This window comes from Colobus angolensis, unplaced genomic scaffold, assembly GCF_000951035.1.
Source record: "Colobus angolensis palliatus isolate OR3802 unplaced genomic scaffold, Cang.pa_1.0 Scaffold492, whole genome shotgun sequence".
Taxonomy (NCBI): domain Eukaryota; kingdom Metazoa; phylum Chordata; class Mammalia; order Primates; family Cercopithecidae; genus Colobus; species Colobus angolensis.
Genome location: NW_012118399.1, coordinates 1,755,507 through 1,773,555, shown reverse-complemented (window position 1 = coordinate 1,773,555; position 18,049 = coordinate 1,755,507).

The following is an 18,049-nucleotide window of genomic DNA, read 5'->3' as shown; positions in this document are numbered from 1 at the left end:
AACATACATATACACACTCTAGAGTTCATAAGAGATACTCTGGTAAAGAAAAGTTGTGATACTAGAATTGAGGCAAATAGCGTCCACAGAGATGCGCATTAGCCAGATTGAATCAGCCTTAAATTCAAATGGTTCAGCTGAGTTTTCAATATATTTGATTTTTTTAAATTTAAGAAGTACTTACTAAGTGTCTACTATATGCTAGAATATCTGCTATGGCATTGGAATTTAAAAATAAAAGAATTTGTGAAGTCCTTGCCCTCCAGATCACGATGTAATAATGTAGACAGATACACACATAGATAATGAAATACAACATGGCAAAAGCAGTGATGTGTGTTAGTCACAGGTTTTGAGAACATTCAAGAAAGAAAATGTAGTACCACCTGAGATAGGGTGGGGAGTACAGTTTCTGGGAAGGATTCCTGGGGAGCAGACACTGAATTGTATGACCCTGAGGAGTCAGGTAATGGAGGGTGGAAGAAGATGTATAAACCAAACTCCAGAAGCAACAAGAGTATGGTATGCTAGTTCTGTTGTTGGTGCCTATCTGTGAGGTGGGAAGACCGGATATTCTGAAGGGAGGGGAATGATTATTTGAGAATTTTAAACCCTCAACTTCCATTTTAGATAGGTTATCCTGCTATCTCTGGGGAGGATGGAATTGAGGAAAACAATAAAACAGACAAAATAGTTAACGTTTTATGACATTCTCAAATTTCCTCATGGAAGATCTTTAAAAAATTAATAGAAAAGTCTAAAAATAACAGTCCTTTCTGTGTGGTAATTCTACTCTTCTCTGTAGATAGAGAACCCTATTGGGGAAAAATACAGGAGATAGATTACTGGGAAAGAAAACAATGAGACTTCTCCCAGCCTCTATATGCAGTCAGGGGGAATATGGAAGCTATGCTCCTTGGAGACCACATTGGTGAAAACTGCTGAAGGAATATCATCGGAGAAGGGCTTCTTCAGAAGCAAAATTCTGACTTAAGGAACTCGTTTAGTGGTCACTAATTAAATCAATGTGGCAATCCAATTTTTACTTTTTATCAGACGTCATTTGTTTCCAATATCCATAATGGAGAACTAGAAAAGATAAATGTATAGAATGGTGAAATTAAAACAGAAGAGTCTACGATAATAAATAATTTATTTCACTGATTGTAAAGAATTATAAGCTATTTTATAGCCAAAAGTTTTATAAATTGCATAAGAGCAAGTATGAATTTTGTTAATAATAAAAAGTATAAGACAAATTTAAACTAGAGAAAAAATCCTCAAAAATTTCAAGTGACTACCCATCATCTTTTTGTCTTGTCTCCCACACTTCTTCCAAATTACAAATTAAACTGCGTCTTCCCACTTAGACATACTTTTTAATCTCTTGGGAATGAAATGCATACTGTAATTCTTCATGGTTCAAGTGTAAGTTAAACAGAGCAGAGTTTAAAGTTATAAAAACGCTTAACAGGAAATGTCAAAGTTCCCCCGGCCAGTAACCCAGTGAAGATGGTAGTTCACAGCCTTTTCAGGACTACTATTATTTGTTACTGCTATGGAAATTACATCATTTCTGGGTAGACAGTATTTTTAAGGCTCCTTGACCTTTACTTAGCCTGGTTGGTGAGTGTTCTTTGAGGAATCAGAGTTGTAAACATGGTCTTAATTTATTTGACACTTTGTTTTATACTTTTTTTTCCCTTCAAGTGTTTTAAGTTATATTCACACCTGTTAATAAACTAATGGCTGCCTATCTTCCTATCTTGCCCCTGTAATTTTTTGTGTGTGTATTTTTCTCACCAACTGCTAATTTGGATTCACACTTTATTTTTAATACCAGAGCACAACAGTTTTACTTCCTGTATTCTGCCTGTATTCCTCCTTGCTTAATCCCCATAAAACAGCCTGCCCTGCCAAAAACTATGCAGAAACAATGACATTTCTGTCTGAAATTGTTGCTAGACATGCCATGCTATTAAGGAATGGTAAATGTAAGGAAACTCATTTCTGGCAAGTTACAATCTCAGCTTAAAAAATATTTCCAAGCATCAGCTTATGCAAAGAATGTTGCAAACTGTCAGATTTATGTTTTAAACCTTTTTCATCTGCCACAAAAAAGAAGGTATATTTATCAGTCCTATATATATGTACATTGATGTTAGTGCATACCTGTTAAAAACTAAATAATCTTTTTCAAGATGATCTTAGTCCTTTAAAATTTTGATCTTGAAGAAGTTAGTTCCTCAGTCTCCTTTATTTCAATGTCATGTTTCATTAGACTATGTGCTTTTATCTAGCAGAAACAAGCTAATCAAGTCAAAATACTAAATTAAACTCATGTGTTTTAAAAGTGAGTTGAAGGGACCACAAAGAAACATGCTGCTGTTTCTAAACCAAATGTTTATAATGCATAAAATATGAGGCTTAGGACTATTTATTAAGGCTTTATATTTGTCACTTTAACACAAGAACAGAAAAATTTAGAGTATATAAGTATATAGGAGGGTTACTATTAACTCCACATGTATCAGAGTTTAGGTTTGACCCTTAATAACTACACTATTTTGGGTACTTTCCTTAATTTCCCTAAGTTTTAGTCTTCAGCCTTATAATGGGAAAAATAACATTGTCTTGGGTTTTTTGTGAGAATGAAATAAGGGGCATACACAAAATTCTTAGTGAGGTAGTTGACACTTGGTAAGCATACAGTAAACGGTAGATAAAAGACCAAGGAGAGAGAGGAGGCAATGTTTAGCAGCAGGAGAGAGGGGGCAATATTCAGCAGCAGTAGGAAGCTTTCTAAGTGTGGAGATATTCACTGGCATGGCCCTAATTCTAGTGATCACATTGAACTACTTTGTTATATACAATTTGAGTTTTAGAAGCAAAGCATGGATTACAAAATTCTAAGATAAGGAAAATAATTTGAGGTTCTCAAACAAGTACTGAGGTGGGTTTTTTTAAGAATAACTTAGGGTAGCAGGATGTAAGAGAGGGAAAATGCCCAATATGAGGGAATAGTTTCAAACACATCAATCTTACTATGTGGTTTGTGATTACAGAGTTCTTACAGAACGCTTTGTGTGGTGGGAAAATACTTATTTGAAAATCACTCTTCAATTTTAAAGGGTTCATATCAAGGTTAACACTAGTGAATGTAACATGAGATGGTTGATGTATAAAACCAACCCACAAAGCCAAAGTTCTCCATACATTATTCGGCTTAGACTCTTTCAGCCAGCAACAGAATTCTCCATGTGGCTTGCCTCAGTTCTAGAGTCACTACTCCCACCAGAAATGCTAATGGCAATTCTCTGAAACAAGTATCACTGAGAAAAAATTTTTTTCCTTACTTTGATTCTCAAACTTGGAAATCAGTTAGCATTTCTGAGTTCACATTCGCATGTTTCAGAAAGGAAAATAGGCTTCAGGAATCTTAGCAAATACTCTAAGCATAAAAAGGCCATTACACACTTAGCGTTTTCCTGTCACTAAGGATTAATAATTGTGTAAAGAAAAAAATAAATAAAAAGAAAATTTTATCTGGATCAGATTTCTGAAAAAAAGATTTTTTTTGGTAAATTTAGGAATGAGAGAGGTTAAAAGTGGACATACTATTGTTCATATTTATTAATATTATCCTCATGTTAAGTTTGTCTAAAATAATGTGCTGCATTTACATGATTATTTTATACTAAGAATTAAAAACATTTTATATAAATTTAAACTCCTATGTATCCACATGAGTGCCAAACAGCTTGCTCTTTTAACATTGCTGTAAAAAACATTCTGAAGTCCTTTAGCATATGGTTCTCAAAATATTGAGGCAACCCAAGGCCTTATCTACCTTTCTTCTTAAGGAAAATATTACCAGCTTTCTTGTTGGTAGGAAATTAGAGGTTAGAAGCATGCCTCACATTCATAAAACTCAATGACATTAATGTAGCAGATATATAAAACCTGTAGAAGGAGATCTGCAATCCCATAAATGTTATTATTATAATGGGTAAACCAGCAGTTAACCCCCACAATACTGACTGAAGGAGTGGGGAATGCTTTACATTAATAGTTATAAATCTTTAGTCTTTGAGGTGTATAGAGAAAAATTTTTCTATGGAATTCAAGGAGGCAGTGGTAAACCAGAAAATTATTTTTAGTTGTAAAACAGAAAATAATTTTTAGGTACCTGGCATTCTGGCATGGTATCCACCAGTGTGTATTTTGCCTTCATTCTCAAATTTCACTAGATATAGAATTTTGGGTTAATAGGTTATTTTCTTTCAACTCTTTAAAGATATTCTTTCTCTGTGTCTAACCCCTTCTGTTTCTGATAAGAAATTTGCAGTCATTTGAATTGTTCTCCTATATAAAATATATCATTTTTATCTGGCTTCTTTTAACATTTCTCTGTTTTTATTTCATTTTCAGCAGCTTATTACAACAGATTAGATATTTGTGCATATGGGTTTTTTGAGGATTTTCTGTTTGTGGTTGACTTCTTAAATCTATAAATTTATCTTTTCACCAAATTTCAGGAAATTTTTGCCATTATTTGTTCCAATTTTTATTCCATTCTTTCTCTTTCACTTTTCTGGGACTCCAGTTATATCCATGTTATACCTTTTTAATACTCCACAAAATGCGGAGTCTCACTTTATTTTTTTCTAATTATTTTTCTTTCTGTTTTTCAGATTGGATGCTTTGTATTGATCTATCTTCAGGTTCACTGACTCTTCTGTCATTTCAGTTTTGCTCTCAGGCTCATTCAGTAAATTTTTAAAATTTCAGGTATTGAATTTTTCAGGTCTAGAATTTCCATTTGGTTCTTATTATACTTTCTATTTTTCTGCTGAGACATTGTTTTTAATTCATTTTACATATATTTACATTTATGTTCTTGAGAATGGTTATAATGACCTCTGTGTCATCTCAGAGTGGGCTTTAATTCTGTTCTCTTAATAATGGGTTATATTTTCTTGGGTTTTATTTGGTATATTAAATAGTTTTGTATTATAGTATTATCATCATGAATGATTTATTAAAGAAACTGTAGTTTATGTTATATTTATCCTAAGAACACTGTGTTCCCTCAGAAGGACTGACAGAACTCACCGACAGCTATTATACTCATGGTTTTGGTTCATTACAGAGAGTAGATTCAGATTATAATCAGTGAAAGTCAGAAACATATACACAGAATCCAGGAGAAGTACCAAATGTGGAACTTCTGTTATCCTCTCCCTGTGTAGTCAGGATGCATGACTCTCCTGCCACTGGTGCATGACAATATACATACAGTATTGTCAACCAGGGAAGCTTGCCTGAGCCTTGGTGTTCAGAGTTTCTATTGGTGGCTCCATTATGAATTCTCCAACGCTTCTGGGCATGACCTAAAGCCCCAACTCTACATTGTAATAATTGATCTTCCTCATGTGGTTATCCCCCACCCTAAATACTATCTGGTATGGCTTCCAACTTAAATCATATTGTTGGACATTCTGGCATGGCCTAAGGTAAACAAAGACATTTCTATCAGGAGAGACCCTCCACAAATCTCCTGGCTGAAATTACCTCCTAAAGGCCAGCCCTTCTTGGTGGGCAAGATCAAATTCTATTTTTAAATGTATATTTTTAAAAATTTTAAATTGATACATTAGGCCAAATTCTTTACTACACATACTTGTTATTAATGTCAGCTAAATACATTAAGATTACTGTTGATGCCTGTCTTAGTCTGTTTTGTGTTGTTATAAAGGAATAACTGTGGCTGGGTAATTTATAAAGAAAAGAGGCTCATTTGATTCCCAGTTCTGCAGGCTGTACAAAAGCAGCATGACACCAACATCTGCTTCTAGTGAGGAGTTCAGGAAGCTTCCAATCATGGTGAAAGGGGAAAGGGATTTGCACCACATCACAAAAGGAAGGAAGCAGAAGAGAGAGAAGGGAAGGAAGGTTCGGAGCACTTCTAAACAATCAGTTCTCAAGGGAACTAAGAGTGAGAACTCATTACTGTAAGAGTGGCACCAAGCCATTCATGAAGAATCCACCCCCATGACCCAAACACCTTCCACCAGGCCCCCTTCAACATTGGGGGTCAAATTTCAATGTGAGATTTGGAGGGGAAAATTATCTACACTATATCAGTAATACTCATTAATCCATCAAAGACATTGAAGATACTGTGTTCTTGTCACTGCAGAAACTATTAGTACTAATGAAGTTGATACTTTATCTTCTTAATAGCCTGTGGAAATTCTTGGGAAGCAGTTCTCTCTATTTTTCCATGCTTTCTGACTATTAGCCTTTTATATAGATTCATGAACCCACGGCAAAGGGCAATCCACTTGACAGAAAGTCTGTCCTTGGAAGCTGACCTGCTTTTCTTGAATAAGACATTTACAGCTTTACTTTCTCTTCTCTTTTTTATCTGAGAGACTTCTTAGACACTCAGTCTAGGAGACTGGGTTTCTTCAGGAACCGAGTAGCTATGACTACTCACACTTAAATCCTAGAGTGAACACAACTTAACTGCACCCTAGCATGTGTTCATTAACCACAATTTATACCAACATTGCACATCAGAAGATTAGTGATTCCATCTGGGTCTTTGTGAGGAAACTTCGTTTTTCCCTTATTAAATCAGCTGACCTGTCTGATTTAATGGTTTCAAGGGATAGTTACAAAATAGAGTATTACATATTTCATTATGGTGTATTGTCCAAAATATAATAATGTGAATATCATGTATAAGTCATTTTTGTTTATTTATAGGTAAACAGAGAAATATTGTAAATATAATGTCTTACCCTACCATTTAGTTACCTTGGAAGTCTATCGTATTTCAAAATGAAGCAGAATGCATGTTTCTTCATTTTATTCAAATGAATAATACTGTAAATGCTTTTACAAACAAATTGTGTATCTTTCCAATTCTAATAGACTATAAGTAATAGTAAAATGCATTTAAAAACTTGATGATCACATGATTACAAAGGTACGAGAACATGTGTCTTTAAGATGTGGCAAGCAAGGTACCCAGGGTGCACCTTCAGATTCCAACTCCGCACTTGTGCTAGCCTAGGGCATCTCATTAAGTTTTGTGCCCTGTACACCTTGCCTGCCTGACCCTAGTCCTGACCCCCAATATATCCCAGTTCTATCATTTGTGGAGTGTGTGACCATGGAAATGCAAGTGACTCTCTCTAAGCCTCAGTTTCCTCAGGAAGAGGTAACAGTAATTTTAATGTAATGACAGTGTGCAAGGTGAAGGGAACACACAAATAGAGTCCATTAACGAGATTTGAAAGTGCCTCAAAACTCACAAAACAATAGAGGTTAAACTGATCTGAGAAATTTAATTATTTTACTTTCCTGAGGAGAAAACTGATATTGAGTTGGAAGGTGCAGGGACTTATCAGACGCTATTCATGTTTTGGGGCAGAACCAATGTTAGAGATAAGTTTCCAGGATTCTGTTCAACATGCTTTCCACTATACCACACTTACTGCACAGCATAGTGAACTAGCATGGGGACTCTGGATATATAGAGGAAGCAAATGGATTCAGGAAAGTTACAAAGCAATCACTGACTGGTGATCATTGTAAAGTGTTGGCTAAGACGTCACAGTAGATGGATGTTTACAATTTGGACCATTGATAACTAAGAAAATGATGCCATCAACTGAAATAAACCATGAAAATTTGTAGGAGAGATGGTGAGTTGGTAAAGAATTGGAGTAAAAAAAGCGTGCTTCAGTCAGGATGTGAAGGATTTAGATAATCTATAAGGAATAATTTTTTTTGAGAAAGAAGACTGCTAGGGGCTTGTAATGGGATATATAGGCAGACTAAAAAAATTATGATGGTCTTTAAAAACAGGGTAGTTTTCTGGGGTGGCTTAAGTATAGCATTGCTTATATGCAAGAATTTGTCTTCAGCGATTTCTCAAAGTCCATCTGAAGCCTGTGGTTCTTTGAAGTACACTTTAGTGTGCACTTAGTCTGTTAAATGGATGTTGGATATGCGACATAAAAATACGATGGATTTGAATCGACCTTTTGAATGGTGAGCGGAATCAGCTATGCTTTATCAGAGGGGTCACTGTGGTGTAACCTTTCCAGATTCTGTGGGCTGGTGTGCTTTTAAAGACCCAAGCATCTGAAACTTCATCCATGCACTAAGCGTATGTAATTGGCATGTCTGCCAGGGCAGTTACAGACAAGAAAGACTTGTTAGGAGGCAGCATCTGCACCAGAGAACTAGGAAGCTTCCTGAGTTGACTTTTCATCAGTGAAAGTGGGATGATGAACCCGGCCAAGTTGTCACAACATAGATTCTTGTAAAAAGTAACTCCATAACCTCAAGGTTACATTTAACACCATTTTACTTTTCTGGCTCAATTGGTAAATAGTCATGCATTGGCCATTGTTCATTTTCTTCAAACATACCTAAGGACTCAAAATAATTTTAAGACACACAAAATTTAAAAGATACTATTACATTTCAACTTTTGTTATTGTGAGAGAAATCAGAGCGGCCAAAAATGGTTTCTCAAAATCCTGCTTTTGAATTTTCTTAGGCTAAAACTCAGAAGAGCTGTTTCTACTGTGGTGATATGTGAGTCTTGGTGATTTCAACCAAATACATTTGCTATATTTTAATGGAGTAGTTTATCTATAGCATCTTGATGAGAATTTGGAGGCTGCTTGTCCATTTAATTATGGTGATGGGCACCACTCACAAAGACAGAATGTGTTCAAAGCTACACTCTTTTCTTTATGGTGCATGGATTTTATTTCAATGACTATTATAGAAAGCAATATGGAATGAATATTATTAACATTATTAATTTAGCCAAACTAGAGAAAAAATATTTCTATAGACTTGTAGCAGTGTGAATTCATTACAGCATGCATTGAAGTTGGGTATTTGGGGATAGTGACTGCCCTTGGTGTGTATCTATTTAGATGGAATGGAAAGGGTCTATAGGGATAAAGTTTGATGTGCTGGATCTTGGGGCCATGGAGGAAGGTGATACTGAAATGATGGAGACATTATGGCGTCTATGCACAAGACCAGTCTATAGGGCAAAAGTCAGTCTCTTTAGTTTTGAATAAGCTAAAGAAGAATGCGGAACCATTTTGGAAGGTTTTGCAGTTTTGTGAGGAATTGGAGCAGAAATTTTGGTGTACATGTCTCTTAGTCAAATGATGGCACACTGCAAATGAATTAGAAGTGTTCTTACTTTCCCTTGTAGCATTAAGTCATATCCTTGTTCTATAGTTGATGTCCATTTCATGGAGAAATATGAGATCAAACTATTGAAGAAAAATTACAAAATTTAGTTTTTATCACCACCATGCTTTTAGCAGTAAGAAAAAATGTATTTATTATTTATTCATTCATAATATGTTTTCAGCTGGATTCTAGAGTATCAATTAAAGAATTGAGAGGGCCGGGCGTGGTGGCTCAAGCCTGTAATCCCAGCACTTTGGGAGGCCGAGACGGGCGGATCACGAGGTCGGGAGATCGAGACCATCCTGGCTAACACGGTGAAACCCCGTCTCTACTAAAAAAAACAAAAAACTAGCCAGGCGAAGTGGCGGGCACCTGTAGTCCCAGCTACTCCGGAGGCTGAGGCAGGAGAATGGCGTAAACCCGGGAGGCGGAGCTTGCAGTGAGCTGAGATCCGGCCACTGCACTCCAGTCCGGGCGACAGAGGGAGACTCTGCCTCAGAAAAAAAAAAAAAAAAGAATTGAGAGAAGCATCAAAAGCAAAGGTGAAATTGTGGAGGTCTGTTAGCTTTATACAGCCTTCTGATCATACCTGGATAATGTTTTAAGAGGTGATATCCCATGACAAGAGTGATACTTAGTTAGAGTATGAGCTGATTTGCAACTACTGTGCTCTGACACACCACAAATATTTGTGGTTATTGCGCATCCCCTGTAGATATTAGTGTTTGCAATCCCTGATCCAGAAGTATATTTTCAAGGACCATATAGAAACATTATCTCTCTTTTTTTTTTTTTAAACTGAGTCTCGCTCTGTCGCCCAGGGTGGAGTGCAGTAGCGCGATCTGGGCTCACCACAAGCTCTGCCTCCCGGGTTCATGCCATTCTCCTGCCTCAGCCTCTCAAGTAGCTGGGACTACAGACGCCTGCCACCTCACCCGGCTAATTTTTTTTTGTCATTTTAATATAAAGGGGGTTTTACCGTGTTAGCCAGGATGGTCTTGATCTGACCTCGTGATCCTCCTGCCTCGGCCTCCCAAAGTGCTGGGATTACAGGTGTGAGCCACTGCACCCGGCTAGAAACGTTATGTCTTTACATTACATAAACATCACCAGGTCTAACCACGCTTCAAGTTCAAATAAAGTCTCATTAATGTTAATACTAATTAATTATGTTTCTTTTATTCTACATATATGACTGTAGAACTTCAGCCCCACTTATTTCTGCATATATCCAGGGATATCTCACACATGTACAAGAAAAAACAATCCACTCATGTTTTTTACCTTGCTGCCAGAAAGTCTTTGGAGGGAGCTGTCCTACCACAGCCTCTGCAGCTGAGGTAGGACTGCAGCCCTCGTGAGGAAAGCACCTTCACTGAGACTCCACTGCCCTCAAGGGTGGCTACCACTGCTTGGCCACTGCTGTTCAGACCCCACCGGATATTGCTACTGTCTTTCAGTCCAGAGGTGGAGATATTCATTTTTCCATATCAGTTTTAAACCTATTACTAGGTGCCAGAGCCCATACTCTTAGAGATTCACTGGACAACGGCTTCTTTAGTCCTGACTTTGATTATTCTTCCTCATGCATTGCCCAACCCATCCTTAGAACTGTTTGGCAGAATAACACCAGGCCATCCCATTATTTATCATTTTTTCTCATATCTTTCCTCATGTTCCTCCAATCTCCAACTCCCACATACTTCCTTTTCCTCCTTTCAGTAAAAAATTACAAAATCTTGAATGCATTTCACCTCACCCAAATAGGCACTCTGAAACATGACCCTCAGTCTCTCAAGCAGATAATGGAACTCATTTTTGGACTAGCAGGATATACCACTAAATTTGTATCTCCTAGTATAGTTAGCCAGCTGCATCTATTTTCATCTTTTTATGGTTTATGTACCCATAATCACATCTATACAGGTATACTCACAAGTACAATCTTTGTGAAACCTGTTTCTAAAGTAGGGACTATTCTTCATTTCTTCTAGTAAATTCTACTTAAACATTCCTTTCTTGACATCTTTGGTTTACTCATAAAGTTAAGCTAATCTATAGTCAATTATTTACATCCCTTATATAATAAGTAAGAGTTACAGAACATAATATTAGTCTTGTCTTGCCATACCTTTTTCCATATTCTCTAAACATGCCAACCTTTTTCAAGACACAGCTCAGGACTCCTGTCTGTGAATCTTTTTTTGATTAGTCATGTCTTATTTCAGTCACTGCCATCACATTAGTTCAGTTTCAGAAAGGGCTTTTTATGGAACCCTGCACCCTGCTTTTTTTTCTTTCCTTTTTTCTTTTTCTTTTCTTTTCTTTTTCTTTTTTTTTGAGGCAGAGTCTCACGCTGTTGCCCAGGCTGGAGTGCAGTGGCCCAATCTTCGCTCACTGCAACCTCCACCTCCTGGTTCAAGCGATTCTCCTGCCTCAGCCTCCCAAGTAGCTGGGACTACAGGTGTGTGCCACCACACCCAGCTAATTTTTGTATTTTTAGTAAACATGGGGTTCCACCATGTTGCCCAGGCTTGTTTCAAACTGTTGGGCTCATGTGATCCACCCACCTCGGCCTCACAACGTGTTGGGATTACAGGCGTGAGCCACTGCACCAGGCCGTGAAACATTGCTTTCTTGAAAGATGTTAATAAGTGTTCCTTGGGAGGAGTGAGGGAAGAAATTTGTGCCCAACTAAACTTGGGTAATTCTGCTCACTCTTATCTACCTTTCTCAGTGTACCTAAACACATTAAAAGTTTTAAGGTATGCGGTGGCTCACTCCTGTAATCCCAGCACTTTGGGAGCCCAAGGCGGGCAGATCACGAGGTCAGGAGATCAAGGCCATCCTGGCCAACATGGTGAAACCTCGTCTATACTAAAAATACAAAAAAAAAAAATTAGCTGGGCATGGTGGCATGTGCCTATAATCCCAGCTACTCAGGGGGCTGAGGCAGGAGAATCGTTTGAACCAGGAAATCAGAGCTTGCAGTGAGCCGAGATTGCTCCAATGCACTCCAGCCTGGGTGACAGAGTGAGACTCCATCTCAAAAAAAAAAAAAAAAAAAAAGTTTTCAGTGCTTTATAAATGAAGAAACTAATTTAACTCTGTATCCACTCTTATATATATACTCTAACATTCATATTACATTTGTTACGTATTGTGACTTTGTTAAACTGAAATTTCTTAAGAACAAATCAATGTTCTCTATTTCTATCATTAACTCTCCTTGGTACATGATTTAATATTGTCTATAGATTCGCTAAACTTACTTATCAGATACTAGACCCAATGCTAAGTCCTAGAGGTTTCAAGGTGAATAATTTTTATAAAGATTAATAGACCAAAGAGTAGGTTCAATGAGCAGTATGTTGATGATAATATTTATTTAGCTGCAAATTCCTTGGAATTTGATCTCTAATTCTAACTATTAGAGTTTACTGTTTCTCTGATCTATTTCAGAATCTGCTGTTGTTTTTTGCTTGTTGCTGTTATACAATCGTAAAAGGGCTTTTAAAAATATTTGAAAACTGGGTCAAGTGTGGCAGCTCACACCTCTCATACCAGCCAGCACTGTGGAGGGCTGAGGTGGGTGGATCACTTGAGCTCAGGAGTTGGCAATCAGCCTGAGCAATAGTGTGAAACCCCAACTCTACAAAAAAAAAAAAAAAAAATTGGTCAGGCTTGGTGGTGCATACCTGTAGACCCAGCCTCTCAGGAGGCTGAGGTAGAAGGATCACTTCAGTCTGGGAAGTCAAGACTGCAGTGAGCCGTAATCACACCACTGCACTCCAGCCTGGGAGACAGAGTGAGACCCTATCTAAAAAAAATTTAAAAAAGAAAGAAAACCGATAGCAAGTTGCCAAAATATTACACAAGGATTTATAGTTTTATTTTCTGTTTCACTGTGATTATGTAAAAGTAAATATATATAAATATAAGACATAAATACACTTTATTCTTTGGAATCTAACGTCTTCTTCAATTAAAAATGAAAAATTTTCCAACAGAAAGGATCAAAAGTTTGGAGAGTAGCCAAGTAAGTCTTTAAAACATTGTTTCTAGGAATTTGATATACCAAAAGCAAGGAGCAATAGGAAATACAGAAAGGCAGGAAAAGGTAGATTTTGTTACAACACTATTGTGGTTTCTGAAAGAGTTTGGCCTCATTGGGTGATGCACATTAGTGTTAATTTCTAACACTCAGAACATTAGTAGCTTTTATACCCAAGAAGTGAACATTCAGAGTTCAAAGAACCACCCACCACTCCAAATCATTCAAGAATTTTCACTGGTGCTCTACTACACAGAATTATAATTCACTTGTAATTATGGCCACCAAAGGAATGTTTGTGTGTTTTCTTTTCCATTTTGTAATTCAACAAACACTTGTTGGATCACTAGTTGATGTCATGAATGTATTAGGTGCAGTGGTGGTGATGGTGGTTGGGTGTATTTGAAAATAAATAGTATATTCTGGGGAGAATATAGCATTTTGAGAGAGAAGGTAGGCTTAAAAATATAGAGTGCTTTCAAATACACTAAAAGTGTGTAAAAAAAATTACCACTACATGAGGAAAACACAACAAAACTTTAAGAAACCTCTTGAGGAATATCTGGTTTGGCTTCAGTTTATTTAGAAGAATGAAGAGCTCCTAGACAAAATGCTAGCACACACAACACAGAAACAAAATAAATTATAAATACCCTATAAATAAATTATAAACTACCTTGAGGAGACAGATGAAAACAAATATTAGAGTTAAAATCTTGGGAAGTGAAGATAGATATTATGCCACAGAGAAAAATTTGAAGAAATTGTGTTCGTGGAGTTTGATGAGGCTCTTCTCACAAACTATTAATTCTGGTCTTTTGATGAAATGGAAGGTTCTCACATTCTATAGAATAATAATGATTTTTTATGTCAGCCCTGGAGAAAAAAATCCTGCTGATATTTGGAGACCACCTGTTCTGGGTAGTTTCCATGGTAAGTCATGAGGCATACCAAGATTCTTATAACCCACCAACTTCTTCATGCTTTTGTGAATATACTGAGAAGAAAATGTTATCACTGAGAAAATGACTTAGAATGTGTTTCTTATAAATTTTAATTCTAAGGTAGAAACTGAAAAGGTTGGATTTACAGGTGGAATTTAGAAAACAACAACAAAACTCTTCCTGCATTTGTGAAGTCTGGCATAGAAAGAAGAATAAGGGAAGTGAAACACTGAGCCCACAAATAATGTTGAAGAACATAATTTTTTAAAATGCCATTGCTCATGATGAAAAAAACATGGGTTTGACAAGAGAAGGAAACATCTTGTTACAGAATGCAAGTCTGTCAAAATAACCTTAGTTTGTTGAAGAGTATTTAAGAATTGAGAGGGTTTGGGCATAGGGAAACCAAAAAGAGGAAGATACCAAGAATTTCTCAGGAGGAAAAATAATTAGAAACTATTATTGTACCCTCAGATACCTATGTTCCGATTCCCAAATATAGGGAATATAGAATTGAAGATACATGTATTTGTAGAATGTGATAATAAAATCATTTAATAGAGGAAGAAAATATTTCAGAAGGATGCTACCACCTGGCTATCTACAGGATGGCCACTGCCAGCAACTCCTGTTGCCACCTACTACAGGTTTGGATCCCAAAGTTTATGGATGTTAAAATGGACCAAGCATGAGGTGACCTCTCTATATCCTTTTTAGAGGGTCTACTTTTGATTTTTACCTACATCCTCTGGAACCATGATAAAGTTAGTTTCATTTCTCAGCCCTAGGTCTGTCATCCCTTTCTTAGGCAGCCTGGGTCTGGGCAAGCCTGATGCTGAGTTGCTCTTATGTTTATGGTTCAGGATTGGGTATATACCTGTCCTAGTACAAACTTTAGGGGGGTTTCCTAACTGCTAAGTTCATATCTGTGATTTTGTATTGTGTTAAAAACATGAATATAATTAGTTTACAGTGGAGACTTCCAGGTATCTCTGTCTTTACGGACAGTTAGTAGCAAACTACCTGTGGCTAATTGTAGATAATAGTCTATAGAAGATGTTTCTTGGCTTTCCCCAACTGCTGAGGACAGAAGTCCTTTGAACTGTGAAGAAAATAATGTAGAATTTGGTGGTGGAGGAGGAAGAGGAGAGGAGAAGTAGGAGGAAGACGAGGAAGAGTTGTTTCACTTTCTTTACCCCTCCATCTCCAACTCCCTGCCTGTATTAGTATGTTCTCATGCTACTAATAAAGACATAACCAAGACTGGATAATTTATAACAGAAAGACATTTAATTGACTCATAGCTCCACATGACTGCGGAGGCCTCACAATCGTGGTGGAATGCAAAGGAGGAGCAAATTCATGTCTCACATGGCAGCAGGCAAGAGAGAGTGTGCAGGGAACTCCCCTTTACAAAACCATCAGATCTCATGAGACTTATTTACTATCATGAGAACAGCATGGGAAAGACCCACCTCTATGATCCAGTTACCTCCCACCGGGTCTCTCCCATGACATATGGGAATTATGGGAGCTACAGTTCAAGATGAGATTTGCGTGGGGACAAAGCCAAACCATATCATGTTGCCCCGGCCCCTCCCAAATCTCATGTCCTCACATTTCAAAACACAATTGTTTTGTCTCAACAGTCCCCCAAAGTCTTAACACATTTCAGCATTAACCCAAAAATCCACAGTCCAAAGTCTCATCTGAGACGATGCTAGTCCCTTCTGCCTATGAGCCTGTAGAATCAAAAGCAAGTTAGTTACTTCCCTGATACAGTGGGCGTATAGGCGTTGAGTGAATATACTCATTCCAAATGGGAGAAATTGGCCAAAACAAAGGGGGTATAGGCCCCATGCAAGTCTGAAATCCAATAGGGCAGTCATTACAACTTAAAGTTCCAAAATGATATTCTTCGACTCCTTGTCTCATATCCAGGTCACACTGATGCAAGAGGTGGGCACCCAAGGACTTAGCTCTGCCCCTGTGGCTTTACAGTGTATAACTATCCCCCCAGCCCCACTTCTTTCATAGGCTGGCATTGAGTGACTATGGCTTTTCCAGGCACACAGTGCAAGCTCAGTGGATCTGCCATTCTGAGGTCTGGAAGATGATAGCCCTCTTCTCACAGCTTCACTAGGTAGTGCCCCACTGAGGACTCTGTGTGGGGGCTCTAACCCCAAATTTCCCTTCTCAACTGCCCTAGCAGAGGTGCTCCATGAGGGCTCTACCCCTCCATCACACTTCCACCTGGACATCCAGACATTTCCATACATCCTCTGAAATCTAGGCAGAGGTTCCCAAACCTCAATTCTTGACTTCTGTGCACCTGCAGGCTCAACACCATCTGGAAGCTGCCAAGGCTTTGGTCTTGCACCTTCTGAAGCCATGGGCCCAGTGGTACCTTGGCCCCTTTTAGCCACAGCTGGAATGGTTGGGACATGGCACCACATCCCTAGGCTGCATACAACAGGGAGGGGCCTAGGCCTTGTCCACAAAACCATTTTTTCTTCTTAGGCCTGTGATAGGAGGAGGTACCACGAAGACCTCTGACATGCCCTGGAGACATTTTCCTCATTGTCTTGGCAATTAACATTTGGGTCCTCCTTACTTATGCAAATTTCTGTAGCTAGCTTGGATTTCTCCTCAGAAAATGGCTTTTTCTTTCCTATTGCGTTGTCAGCCTACGAATTTTTCACACTTTTATCCTCTGCTTTCCTTTCAAATGTAAGTTCCAATTCCAAACTGTATCTTTGAATACATAACATAAATGCTTTCAACAGCACCCAAATCACATCTTGAATGCTTTGCTGCTTAGAAATTTCTTTTGCCAGATGCTCTAAATTATCTCTCTCAAGTTCAAAGTTCTACAGATCTCTAGGGCAGAGGCAAAATGCTGCCGGTCTCATTGCATATCGAGAGTTATCTTTACTCCAGTTCCCAAGAAGTTCCTCATCTCCATCTGAGACCACCTCAGTCTGGACATTATTTTCCATATCACTATCAGCATTTTGGTCAAAGCCATTCAACGAGTATCTAGAAAGTTCCAAACCTTCCCACATCTTACTATCTTCTAAGCCCTTCAAGTCTCTAGGAAGTTCCAAACTTTCCCACATTTTCCTGTCTTCTTCTGAGCCCTCCAAACTGTTCCAAGCTCTGGCTGTTAGCTAGTTCCAAAGTCACTTCCACATGTTTAGGTATCTTAATAGCAGTACCCCACTCTACTAGTACCAGTTTACTGTATTAGTCTGTTCTTACACTGCTAACAAAGACATACCTGAGACTGGGTAATTTATAAAGAAAAAGAGTTTTAATGGACTCAAAACTCCACATAGCTAGGGACGCCTCACAATCATGGTGGAAGGCAAAGGAGGAATAAAGTCACATCTTACATGGTGGCAGGCAAGAGAGCATGTGCAGGGGAACTTCACTTTATAAAACCATCAGATTGCATGAGACTTACTCATTATCACGAGAGCAGCATGGGAAAGACCCTTCCCCATGATTCAGTTACCTCTCATGAGGTCACTCCCACCACACTTGGGAATTATGGGAAATATGGGAGCTACAATTCAAGATGAGATTTGGTGGGGACGCAGCCAAACTACATCACCACACTAGAGTGGACCACATGACTAATGTCTGGATCCATTCACTTACCATCAAAACCAAATTCTCCTTTGGTTATACCAGTTCATCTAATTTCTACCCCTTCAATTATAGTTTTCCTAAGGACCTGTTAGTTTATTGAAATCAGATGTGTCGAAGATGGCCGAATAGGAACAGCTCCAGTCTCCAGCTCCCGGCG